The sequence below is a fragment of the Canis lupus genome, chromosome 36, assembly GCF_048164855.1.
Source record: "Canis lupus baileyi chromosome 36, mCanLup2.hap1, whole genome shotgun sequence".
NCBI classification, from domain to species: domain Eukaryota; kingdom Metazoa; phylum Chordata; class Mammalia; order Carnivora; family Canidae; genus Canis; species Canis lupus.
The window spans coordinates 10,061,595-10,074,964 of record NC_132873.1 but is presented as its reverse complement, the minus strand read 5'-3'; the positions used below and the strand labels follow the sequence as shown (position 1 = coordinate 10,074,964).

At 36.5% G+C, this 13,370-nt stretch overlaps 1 protein-coding gene and 1 long non-coding RNA gene across 10 annotated transcripts in view; one reads left to right on the top strand and one right to left on the bottom strand.

The window, feature by feature from the left end:
• Positions 1–13,370, top strand: part of SPAG16 (sperm associated antigen 16) — a 908,675-nt gene that overhangs the window by 69,631 nt on the left and 825,674 nt on the right. The gene's annotated exons all lie outside the window — the stretch shown is intronic.
• Positions 1–13,370, bottom strand: part of LOC140625493 (uncharacterized) — a 38,255-nt gene that overhangs the window by 20,025 nt on the left and 4,860 nt on the right. Inside the window, exons 3-4 of the long non-coding RNA XR_012024825.1 lie at positions 12,480–12,564; positions 11,416–11,515 (exon numbers count right to left, since the gene is read on the bottom strand). This is a non-coding gene — a long non-coding RNA (uncharacterized lncRNA). The remainder of the gene's footprint in view (positions 1–11,415; positions 11,516–12,479; positions 12,565–13,370) is intronic.

Sequence of the window (13,370 nt, the reverse complement as noted above, 5' to 3'; positions counted from 1 at the left end):
TTAATTATATTCAATACATAGGCACAGAATATCTGTTTGTGTCTTCTTCAGTTTCTTTCATCAGTGTCTTACAGCTTTCTTTTTACAGATCTGTCACTTCTTTGGTTAAGCTTATTCCTAAATATTTTAGTATTTGATGCTATTGTGAGTGGGATTACATTCTTTATTTCTTTTTCAGTGATTTTAATGTTTGTAGAAACACACCAATTTTTTTAAAAGATTTTATTTATTCATGAGACACAGGCAGAGACATGGGAAGAGGGAGAAGCAGGCTCCCTGTGGGACTCCATCACAGGACCCTGGGATCACAACCTGAGCCAAAGGGTAGACGTTTGACTACTGAGACACTCAGGTGCCCCCAAACATACCAATTTTTATATTTTGATTTATTTTCTGAAACTTTACTGAACTTGTTGATTATTTTCAGCAGTTTCTTGGTTGAGTATTTAGTATTTTTATATATGATATCATATCATCTGCAAAGAAGGTAATTTTATTTTCCTTTTTTATTTGAATGCTTTTCATTTCCCATTTATTTTTTGCCCATGGGACAATGTCATCTTTTCAATATGAAAAAAGGAGCAAGTACGACATAAAAACAGAAAGTTGAATAGGATGAAACCAAGGGCAAGAAGGAAAAGGCAAAAGCAAAAGCAAGAGAAGCAATGTTGCCAAAAGAGAGTCTCCTGTCCCCTCTCCTTTGAGAAATGACTTAAATATTTAGATAGTGGTACACACTTTCCATATATATACAGCAGGGTTGGTATTTTGAGGGGAGTAAGAAAAGTTCAGGATGGGAAGGCCTTTCTAGAGGCTAGTCTCTTCCTACTCTTCCTACTCTTGCCCAGTCTTCTTTGATCAGTGAAGGAAAGAATCTATTTAGATGCTTTTTGTATCTTTATCTTGCTTGATTGTTCTAGCTAGGACTGTTGAATAAGAGTGGTGCAAATGGGCACCTTTGCCTTCTTCCTTATCTCAGAAGAAAAGCTTTCAAGCTTTCACAGTTTAGTATGATGTTAGATGTTGGTTTCTTCCACATGGCCTTTACTGTGTTGAGGTATATCCCTTTTCTACTCAGTTAAATAATGTTTTTTTTTTTCTTTTTTTTTTATGAAAGGATGTGGAGCTTAGATGCTTTTCTTGCATCTTTTAAGATGATCGTATGATTTTTTTTATCTTTCATTCTATTAATATGGTATCACATTTGTTGATCATATTGTCGAACTGTCTTTGTATCCTGGGGATAAATCCCACTTGATCATGGTATATTATTCTTTAAGTGTATTGTTGAATTCAGTTTGCTAGTATTTTATTTGAGATATTTGCATCTTTCTTCATCAAGGATATTGGTGTCTAGTTTTTGAAGTATTCTGTCCTAGTTTTGGTAGAAGGGTAATGTCTGGCCTCATAAGATGAGTTTAGAAGTATACCATCCTCTTCAGTTTTTTGGAAGATTTTTAGAAGGATTGGCATTAATTTTTCTTTAAATGTTTGATAGAATTCATCATTGAAACCATCTGGTCCTGACCTTTTCTGTTAGGAGGTTTTTGATTACTGATTCAAAATCCCCATTTGTTATTTGTCTGTTCAGATTTTCCATTTCCATATGATTCGGTCTTGGTAGGTTGTATATTTATTGGGATTTATCCATTTCTTCTAGGTTATCCAGTTTTTTGGCGTGTAATTATGCATTGCAGTCTCTTATGATCCTGTGTATTTCTATGCTCAGTTTAATATTTTCATTTCTTATTTTCTTTCATTTCTAATTTTTTTGAGTTTTTGCCTTAGTTGAGCTAAGGGTTTGTCAATTTTATCTTTTCAAAAAAACCCACTGTTAATTTTCATCTTTTTCGTTGTTTTTATGGTCTGTATTTCATTTATTTTTTTTCTTTGATCCTACTATTTTCTTCCTTCTGCTAATTTTGGGCTTAATTTTTCCTCTTTCTTCTAGTTCTTTGAGGTATAAAGTTAGCTTGATAATTTGAGATCATTCTTTTTTCTTAATAAATGTATTTGCCACTATAAACTGCTTTTACAGCATCCCATAGATTTTTGTGTGTTGTTTCCATTTTCATTTTTTTGAAGAATTTTTTTTTATTTCACTTTTTTAAAAGATTTTTTTTCTGGGGAGAGAGCACACACACATGAATTGGGTCATATAGAGAGGGTGAAGCAGACTCCCCACTGAGATAGAGCCTGACCTGGGGCTTGATTCCAGGACCCTGGGATCATGATCTGAGCTGAAGTCAGATGCTTAACTGACTGAGTCACCCAGGTGCTTCTGTTTCACTTTTGATTTCTTCTTCAACCCATTGGGTTGTTCAGGAGCGCATTTAGTCTGTTTTTGGCTCAGGTCATGATCCCAGAGTCCTGGGATCAAGCCCCACATCTGACTCCCTGTTAATGGGGAGTCTGCTTCTGCCATTGCCCCTCCCCTCCACTCATGCACTCTCTCTGGCTTTCTCTCTCTCTCTCTCTCTCTCTCAAATAAATAAATAAAATCTTTAATAAAAAAATGTGATTCAAGTCTGATGTTTTCTTGTTGATTATCTGTCTGGATGATCTATCCATTGAAGAAAGTGAAATATTGAAGCCTCTTATTGTGGTCTACTTATCCCTTCAAATCTGTTGATTTTTGCTTAATATGTTTTAATGCTTTGATGCTGTATGTATACATATTTGCAGTTGTTCTATCTTCTTGATGAACTGATCTTTTTAGCACTGTATAATGGCCATCTCTGTCTCTTGATACTATTTTTGGCTTAAATTCTATTTTGTCGGGCAGCCCCGGTGGCAGCGGTTTGGTCCCGCCTGAAGCCTGAGGTGTGGTCCTGGAGACCCAGGATTGATTCCCACGTCGGGCTCCCTGCATGGAGCCTGCTTCTCCCTGTGTCTCCCTGCCTGTGTCTCTGCCTCTCTCTCTCTCTGTGTCTATGAATAGATAAATAAAATCTTTAAAAAAATTCTATTTTGTCTGATATCATTATATCCTTGCTTTCTTTTGGGTTCCACTTACGTATAATATCTTTTTCCATCCCTTTACTCTGAGCCTATGGGTATCCTTAAAGCTGAGGTGAGCCTCTGGGTCTTGTTTCTTTATCCATTGACTCACGATATATCTTTTGATTGAAGAATTCAGTCCATTTACATTTGGAGTAATTATTGATATATAAGGACTTACTAATGTCTCCCAACTAATTGCTTTTTGGCTATTTTGTAGTTTTATTGTTCCTTTTTCCTTTCTTGCTGGCTACCTTTGTGAATTGGTGATTTTCTATGATGGCATTCTCTGATTCCTTTATCTTTATCTCTTGTGAATCTACTGTAAGTTTTTGCTTTGTGGTTACCATGAGACTTACATAAAAATGCAACAGGTATAATAGTCTATTTTATGTTGATAGTGACTTAACTTTGATAACAGAAAAAACCTTTACCCTTTTACCTCCCACCCCTTTATATTTTAATGACACAGTTTACATCTTTTTATATTGTGTATTTGTTAAGAAATTATAGTAGCTATAGTTATTTTTAATGCTCTTTTCCTTTCACTTTTATAATACAGTTAACTGGTTACCATATCATCATATTACAGAATTAGAGTTTTCTAAATCTGACTTATATTTGTCTTTAGCAGTGTGTTATGTATTTTGACAAGTTTTTATGTTCCTAATTAGTGTCTTTTTATTTCTGCTTGAAGAACTCCTTTTAGGATTTATTAGCCACATTTAGTGGTGATGAACTCCCTCAGCTTTTATTTGTTTGCTAAAGTATTCTCATTTCTGAAAGGTAGCTGGATAGAATGTTTTTGGCTGGCAGTTTGTGTTTTGCAGAACTTTTACTGTATGATTCCACTTTCAATTGTTCTATAAGATTTCTGCTAAGAAATCCGCTTATAGCCTAAAGAGGTGCCTTTGTAGTTGTAATATTATTTCCTTTTGCTACTTTTAGGATTCTTTGTCTTTGATTTTTGACAGTTTCATTATAATGTATCTTAGAGAAGACTATTTTGAATTGAATTAATGAGGTAATCTATTAGCTTCATGAACTTGAATGGGCATGTTTCTCCCCAGGGTTGGAAAGTTCTTAGCTGTTATTTCTTTAAATAAACTCTCTGGCCCCTTCTCCCACTCTTTTTCTGGAATTCCAATAATTCTAATATTGGTTCTCTTAATGGCATTCCATAGGTCATGTGTACTTTCTTCACTCTTGTTCATTCTTTTCTCTTTGTTCTTCTCTTACTGGGTTATTTAAATATTCCTATCTTTTAACTCATCTATTCTTTCTTCTGTTTGGTGTATTCTGATGTTGATGTTCTCTATTGAATTTTTCATTTCATTCATTGAATTCTTCACTCCAGAATTTCTGTTTGGTACTTTTCTGTTTCTTACTGTGTTAAATTTCATTTCTGTTTATGTGTTCATTCTAACTTTTGTTGAATTTTCTCTGTTTCTCGAGCTCATTGAATTTCCTCAGAATAGCTATTTTGTATTCTTTATTGGGCAAATTGCAGATCTCAGTATCTTTGGATTTGTTTACTGGAAGAGTCTAGTGCTCTTTTGGTGATGTCATGTTTTCTTGATTCTTTGTGTTCCTTGAAGTTTTGCATTACTGTTTTCACATTTGAAATAACAGTCACTTCCTTCAGTCTTCACTAGTTGCATTCAGGTTGCAGATGCGTTTTAGTGTATTTCAAAGAAGTAAGCCTTTGGAATACAATCATAAAATCAACTTTATTTATGTAACCTGCAGTTCTTTAAACTACTTAGTGGAGGTGATTCCTCCCTTCTCTCTGGGTGAAAATTTAGTGCAGTCTTCATTGACATTCTTAATTTTATGTTGACTTTAGATTGCAAAATATAGCCTCACATCAGTAATTAAAGTTATATAGCTTTGTGTAATATCAGAGCTCCACATATTATATGACTTAAGTCTCTCAATTTCCAGCTGGGACCTTCTTTGGTCTAGATACTTTCAGAGCAGGAGAGGCAGTGGTAGTAGTGGTATGTGGTCTTTTCTATTTCTTTTCCCTTTCTTCCAATTTGTTAATTGGCATGGTTGAAATTGGAAGAGGGAGGGACTGTAGAGGAATAGAAAAGTTATCATTTGACTCAGGCCACCCTATGATGGTTTAGGGTTCTCTGTATCTGGAAGATATGGAAATCTGTTGCTCTCCTGGGCTCTATCATGAGTTCTTCCACTCCTCTAAGGAACTTCCTTTCCTGGCCCAGTGCTTCCCTTTAGGCCAGCTTCCATATCTATACCCCTAGTGGTACACTTTATAGTTTCTTTCTACTTGGGTCTCTTTTCCCTGCCAGGCTACCCTTACATATTTTTAAAAACCAATTTTAGGACGATATTTCTACTAGTGTCACATTATGGTCCCTGGGTTTCATTCCTGTGTTATCCATTGTTATGAGGGGCTTGCATTATTTCCCCTTAGTAAGCTCTTTACCTTGCTGTTGTGGACTGCACATTTGACACGGATCTGTTGTGCTTTCTAGCTGCAAAGAACAAACATTCAGCTCCCAACAGGCCCTGCTAGTGGCCCTTGCACTGGGTTTGCAACTATGATATTCTTGCCCTTTGCCCCTCTTGGAGGAGGGGTAGGACACACATGAGGGATTTCTCTAAAGAAATCCTTCTCACTCTCCATCCTCTTAACCCTCCTCTATTTTTAAAGTGTGTAAAAGGTTGAAAAGAGTCAACTGTTTTTAGTTAAATCTTTTAAAATTTTTGCAGATGGCCTAATACTTCCATTGGACTATAGAAAATATTGTATCTTGGTGCTTTAGCGAAACTTTTAATTTAATATTCTAATCATTCTTTACTGTATATCTTTTAGGATTTTAATTATTTAAATGTTGTCAAATTTCAGCTGAACATAGCTTGATGAAGCTTTTATTTATTTGTGTCTGTTTTTCCTGTCTCTCATAACACAGAGAACCTTATAGTTTTAAGACTGGTGTTCTTCTTTAGCTCTCAGATTTTTTTCTATTTCTTTCTTTCTTTTCTTTCTTTCTTTCTTTCTTTCTTTCTTTCTTTCTTTCTTTCTTTCTTTCTTTCTCTCTCTCTCTTCTTCTTTCTTTCTTTCTTTCTTTCTTTCTTTCTTTCTTTCTTTCTTTCTTTCTTTCTCTCTTTCTTTCTTTCTTTCTCTTTTTTAACATATTGAATCCATAGTTTCTTTTTGCTTTTTGTGAAATTCCTAATAGATAAATTTAGACTTAAGTCAATATTTCATAAACCTTAACTTTTTTTTTGCCATATTTTCCATCTCTTTGTATATTTTGCATTCTGATATGTCTTCTTTTTTAAAGATTTTATTTATTTATTTGAGAGGAGAGAGCAAGAGAGAGAGAGCGCACACAGGGAGAAGGACAGGGACTGAGGGAGATGTGGACTCCCTGCCCAATGCAGGGCTGGATCCCAGGACCCTGTGATCATGAGCTGAGCTGAAGGCAGACACTTAACCAACTGAACCACACAGGTGCCCCTCATACTGATATATCTTCTAAACTTTACCTTCTCAACTGCTTAGGAATTGGTTTATCTGATTTATTACCATCAATCCACTGAATTTGTTATTTTGAGAATTCTGTTCTCCACTTCCAGGATTATTTCTTGATCTTAGGGGAAAGGCTCCCAGTGCTTCCCCATTGAGAATGATATTTGCTGTGGGCTTTTCATAGATGGCTTTTAAGATACTGAGGAATGTTCCCTGTATCCCTACACTCTGAAGAGTTTTGATCAGGAATGGATGCTGTATTTTTTCAAATGCTTTCTCTGCATCTATTGAGAGGATCATACGGTTCTTGTTTTTTCTCTTGTTGATATGATTTATCAAGTTGATTACTTTACGAGTGTTGAACCAGCCTTGCATCCTGGGGATAAATCCCACTTGGTCATGGTGAACAATCTTCTTAATGTACTGTTGTATCCTATTGACTAGTATCTTGTTGAGAATTTTGATATCATGAACATGACAGGGATGTCCACTCTCACCACTGCTATTCAACATAGTACTAGAAACCCTAGCCTCAGCAATCAGACAATAAAAAGAAGTAAAAGGCATTCAAATTGGCAAAGAAGTCAAACTCTCCCTCTGCAGATGACATGATGCTATATGTAGAAAACCCAAAAGACTTCACCCCAAGATTGCTAGAACTCATACGGCAATTTGACAGTGTGGCAGGATACAAAATCAATGCCCAGAAATCAGTGGCATTTCAATACACTAACAATGAAACTGAAGAAAGAGAAATAAAGAAGTCAATCCCATTTACAATTGCATCCCAAATCACCTAAGATACCTAGGAATAAACCTAACCAAAGAGGTAAAGGATCTATACCCTAAAAACTACAGAACACTTCTGAAAGAAACTGAGGAAGACACAAAGAGATGGAAAAATATTCCATGCTCATGGATTAGAAGAATAACTATTATGAAAATGTCAATGCTACCCAGGGCAATTTACACGTTCAATGCCATCCCTATCAAAATACCATGGACTTTCTTCAGAGAGTTGGAACAAATCACCTTAAGATTTGTTTGGAATCAGAGAAGATGCTGAATAGCCAGGGGAGTATTGAAAAAGAAAACCAGAGCCGGGGGCATCACAATGCCAGATTTCAGGTTGTACTACAAAGCTGTGAACATCAAGACAGTGTGGTACTGGCACAAAAACAGATACATAGATCAATGGAACAGAATAGAGAGCCCAGAAATGGGTCCTCAACTCTATGGTCAACTAATATTCGACAAAGCAGGAAAGACTATCCACTGGAAAAAGGACAGTCTCTCCAATAAATGGTGTTGGGAAAACTGGACAGCCATGTGCAGAAGAATGAAACTAGACCATTCTCTTACACTGGACACAAAGATAAACTTAAAATGGATGAAAGATCTAAATGTGAGACCAAAATCCATCAAAATCCTAGAGAAGAACACAGGCAAGACCCTTTTTGAATTTGGCCACAGCAACTTCTTGCAAGATACATATAGGAAAGCAAGGGAAACAAAAGCAAAAATGAACTATTGGGACTTCATCAAGATCAAAAGCTTCTGCACAGCAAAAGAAACAGTCAACAAAACTAAAAGACAACCTACGGAATGGGAGAAGATATTTGCAAATGACCTATCAGATAAAGGGCTAGTATCCAAGATCTATAAAGAACTTATGAAACTCAACAGCAGAGAAACAAACTATCCAATCATAAAATGGGCAAAAGACATGAACAGAAATTTCACCAAAGAAGACATAGACATGGCCAACAAGCACATGAGAAAATGCTCCACATCACTTGCCATCAGAGAAATACAAATCAAAACCACAATGAGATACCACCTCACACCAGTGAGAATGGGGAAAATTAACAAGACAGGAAACAGCAAATGTTGGAGAGGATGTGGAGAAAGGGGAAACACTCTTGCTGGTGGGAATGTGAACTGGAGCAGCCACTCTGAAAACTGTGTGGAGGTTCCTCAAAGATTTAAAAATAGACCTGCCCTACGACCCAGCAATTGCACTGCTGGGGATTTACCCCAAAGATACAGATGCAGTGAAACGCCGGGACACCTGCACCCCGATGTTTATAGCAGCAATGTCCACAATAGCCAAACTGTGGAAGGAGCCTCGGTGTCCATCTAAAGATGAATGAATAAAGAGGATGTGGTCTATGTATACAAAGGAATATTCCTCAGCTATTAGAAACGACAAATACCCACCATTTGCTTTGACGTGGATGGAACTGGAGGGTATGATGCTGAGTGAAGTAGGTCAATCGGAGAAGGACAAACACTATATTGTCTCATTCAGGGAATATAAAAAATAGTGAAAGGGAATAAAGGGGAAAGGAGAGAAAATGAGTGGGAAATATCAGAGAGGGTGACTGAACATGAGAGACTCCTAACTCTGGGAAACGAACAAGGGGTAGTGGAAGGGAGGTGGGCAGGGGGTTGGGGTGTCAGGGTAACGGGCACTGAGGGGGGCACTGGGTGTTATGCTATATGTTGGCAAATTGAACTCCAATAAAAAATACACCAAAAAATAAAAAGGATGTGATGAATTTGTATACTCTATATAATCAAAATATTTTCTTGTGGCACTGATTTCTATCATTCCCACAGGATTGTTTTGCTTGTGGTTTACTCTCTTGGTAGAGTTCAGAAAGTCTAGGGCTTCCACTTCACCCTTACTACCATAGTAATATTTACTTTGTAAATCAGGAGCCAATGAATAGATTTTACTAATTGACTAATACGTTTAGTCCAGGTATACAATTAGAAACCAGGTATACAATTAGAAACCAGTCCATAAGCCTACTGGTATTACTGTGAAACAAACTTGGTTCAAAACACCATTTATCAGGAGGCTCTCATTAGCCCCTAGTTTAACTGTTGGATGTGTTTTTGTGTCCCCAGGAAAGGACATCCATTCAAAGCTAATGTCTATCTCTAAAAGGTCTGAGGTAAAAGACTTTCCCTTGTAAATGACTGCTGTACCTTTGGGGAAGGCTTAAAGGAAGATTTATAGTCAGATTTTGGTTTTCTTGAATGAATCCTGTATGATATAATGAAAACATTTTTTTTTTTCAGTGAAAACGAATCACTAATCACTGTATAATGTAAGAGGGGAGGGAGGGGCAAAATGGGTGAAGAAGAATGGGAGATACAGGCTTCCAGTTACATAATGAATAAGCCATAGGAATAAGAGGTAAAGTATAGGGAATATAATCAATGGTATTAATATTGTATGGTGACAGATAATAGCTACACTTGTGGAGAGTATAGTATAATGACTTTCTTGAATCACTACATTGTGTATATTGTGTGCCAAATATACTCAAATAAAAAAAATAAAAAAAAATTAAAATTTAAGGTTTTAAAAGTCAAAATGGAGGAGCATCTGGGTGGCTGAGTCCATTAAGTGTCTGACTATTGATTTCAGCTCAGGTCATTATCTCGGGATCCTAGGATCGCACCCTGCATCAGTCTCCCCCACTCAACAGGGAGTCTATTCAAGGATTCTCTTTCTCTCTCTCTCCTGCTCTCTCTTCAATAAATAAATCTTTAAAAACTCAAAATGTAAGAGGTCCCATATAATAAGTCTACTACCAGATGACTGTTTCTTCATGGTAAAGCACCATAACAAGGTTCTATGTTGAATTCTGCTCTTGGCAAGCTGAACATTCAGCATCGAGAGGTAGCTGGATCAACTTCGCTTAGGGGAAGTCCCTGTTACTAAGCTTATGTATAGTTTCCATTCTTGATATGATAGCTTCTTGGTCCAAAGCGGCTGAGAGTCCAAGGAAAAAGGACAACATTCATAGGATAAGGCATATTTTCCACATGATTATTGAAAATCTCATCCGTAGTGGATGTCTTTTAATGAGTATACCCATTGTACACAAATTCTCGCATACTTTCCCATTTTTAAGAGGTCCAACCACTATTTCTCTAGATCTTATATCAGATTTTCCAATCTAATTCTTTCTACAAATCCCTAACCAATAAACCAAACTGATAGCCACTATTGATAAATAAATATAGATTCATTCCCCCATAGCCCATTTCTCCTTCCAGCTAATGACTGGATGACCAGATATACTGTCCAAATTTCTGTTCATAGGAAGGTTTCCCATTCACCATTGTCTTTCAGAATCTCCCTTGGCAGAACTATATTCAATGACTGTCCACTGGTACAGTCACTGAATATAGCATGTTGTGTAAGCCCATCTAGAAACCAGGCTAATTTTTTTCTTTCTCTGTTATCTGATCATGATGAAGGCCATAGATACTGTAGGATATGTGGCATTAAAATACGAATAGAAGTTTGGAATTCTAAGCTCCTTCCTTATGCATTTTACTTGTGCTTTTCTGCTTTTCTTTTCAAGCACAATTTCAATTATAATCATTCCTTTTTAAGATGAATTGCTTCTTGCATGCCCAGAATCATGGCTTTAAGGACAGGTAACACTCCTGGTTCATAAACAACACATGTTAACTGCTACATATACATCTTTTAGCTAATACCCTCTCCCAGTTTGCAATATTATTTTAGGTTATCTTGGCCAGAGAAAGAAGCAATACCAGAGGATTTTACTTAGCATTTCCCACTATAGTACCTCTTACCCACAGGTCAAGAACTAATGTGAAAGTTCATCAAACTACCAAATATGTCATTTTCACTTACTTACTTGGAGACCTAGGAAATGACTGACCACCATTTGTGTTCATGAGTCCTGTCTCCCTGTGACCCAGACCTAGGCCAGTACTCTATTATCTGGTCACCATATTCCTCAACTCTACTGATGAGGGGTATCATAACATTGAAGTCCCAGAGTATCAATACCATGCTAGAACCTGTGTCAATAGTCTCAACATGTTGGCATATTTCTTCTTCTCTGGTGTATAGTTACCTGAGTAAATCATTATACACTTGCCATGGTGTTGCAGGTAACTTCTTCCTGGAGACCTGGCCACTTCTTTAGTCAGTAGGTTCAGTATCTGAAAAACTGGCTGAAGTTTGGAAACCAGGTAAGATATTGTGAGTTTTATGGAGTGACTGCCCTTAGCATCCTAATAATTCATCCTTGATGTCATTTGTTACAGATTGGGAATTAGCTTTGTTGGTTTCCCATCTTCCTGGCTTTTGAGAATATTATGTTGTATTAACTATCACCCTAGGTCTCTGTGGATTAGGCTCTCCTGACAGTTACTCTGCACCTTTCCATCATTGTGCCTACTGTGCTTTTGACCTGTGAGTGCTCCCACCTGGCCTCTCTTTTATCAGGCTCCTATCATCCCCATTGCTTTTAAGAAGCCTCATTCTCTAATAATATGTACCATTATTCTAGAGGAGAGCCACAACTGAACTTCTCAGTGATGTAGCTGCCCCTCCTACAGTTACAATCCTTAATACTTTTGTAGTTGGTGTATCTTCTGGTCATTCTGTGGCTATCTCATGGGCTCTTTAGCCTTGCGTGGTATAATCACTCTCACATGCTCACTTCTTTCTTTTGATCCTTCTTGATTCTTTGTCATACATGATAGTTTTGGCATGTCTACTTCATTTAGTTGGGCCATAATTTTTTTCAAAGTTTGCAAGAGCTATCCTAACGTCATATTAACATGGGGGTCCTTGCCAGGATACTAATCCATAGGAAAATGCTTTAATATTAATAAACTTTCCCTTGTCCAACTTTATGTTCTATCTCCCTGTTTCAAAAGCCTCAGGATTCAGACCTACATGTATTTTCCTGACACTCATAGGTTCATATTGGCTAGTTCCTGCAGTTCCTTTGGGTTTAGTTCTTTTTTTCTTTTAACAGAGGCAATACTTCCCTGGCTAGGTTTTATTGTGACTTAAATGGATTTCAGTTAGTTAGCCAGGAAGAAAGCAGAGAATATATTGTAAGAGTAGAATGAGTTGTCTTGCAAGGCAGAGGATAAAATTGCCTTTGATCAAGGAAGGCATACTAACCTTTAACAGGGAGAAACAGGTTATTTTTGCAGGTCCAGAGAGTTCAGGGAAATCTGAAGACTCAGGATTTTCCAGTTTCAGATTTCTACGAAGTAATATCTACTATAAATGTTTTTCCTCATGATTTTCAATAAAATTATGCTTTTACTATCAAAATAAAACTTTAAAAAGATTATTTTATAAGTACCATAGATGGCTCAAATTAAATTGGATTGTATCCTGAAACTCTTTTTGGAACTCAGAATAAATTAATATACCCCATAAAATCTTTGTTATAATTAGAGTTAGGTTTTTTTTAAATGACTTTCCTAACTTATAATCTATTTTCAATATAATTTCTTTGCTGATGATTTTCACATATTCATATTACCATATTGTACCTTTATAGCAATAATTTAGCTATCTATGGGAATTTCTATTTTGAATTATTTACCATTACCTCAAAATTAACATGGCTTAATTTATAAATCTCATCTTATTTCCCAAATAGGCTAATTTCTTCATTTTTTGAAATGACTTTCAATAGAGTCTGCATTCTACCAATTCATTCAGTTTAAAATTATGGCATCATCTTTGATTGTATCCTTCTGGTGTCTCCCAGTCTCTCATTAGTGCTGTTCTCACACTTCTTGACAAGTTCTGAGTTTCTAAATGGGGATGGAGGTGGGGAGTGGAGAACTAGGAGCTGATATCTTATTGGAAAGGGCTAAGGAATTTACCTAGAAATTTCACTTGCAGAACAAATTTACTTGAGTTAAATGTTTATTTTGGTTGGGTTTGGGGGAACTGGTGGAGATTATGAAGGACTTCCTTTAAAAACCACCCAAACCACCAATTTCATTGCTTCTTTATCCTTTTAATTTTTCTTCCCACTCTTCTAAAACTGGTCTT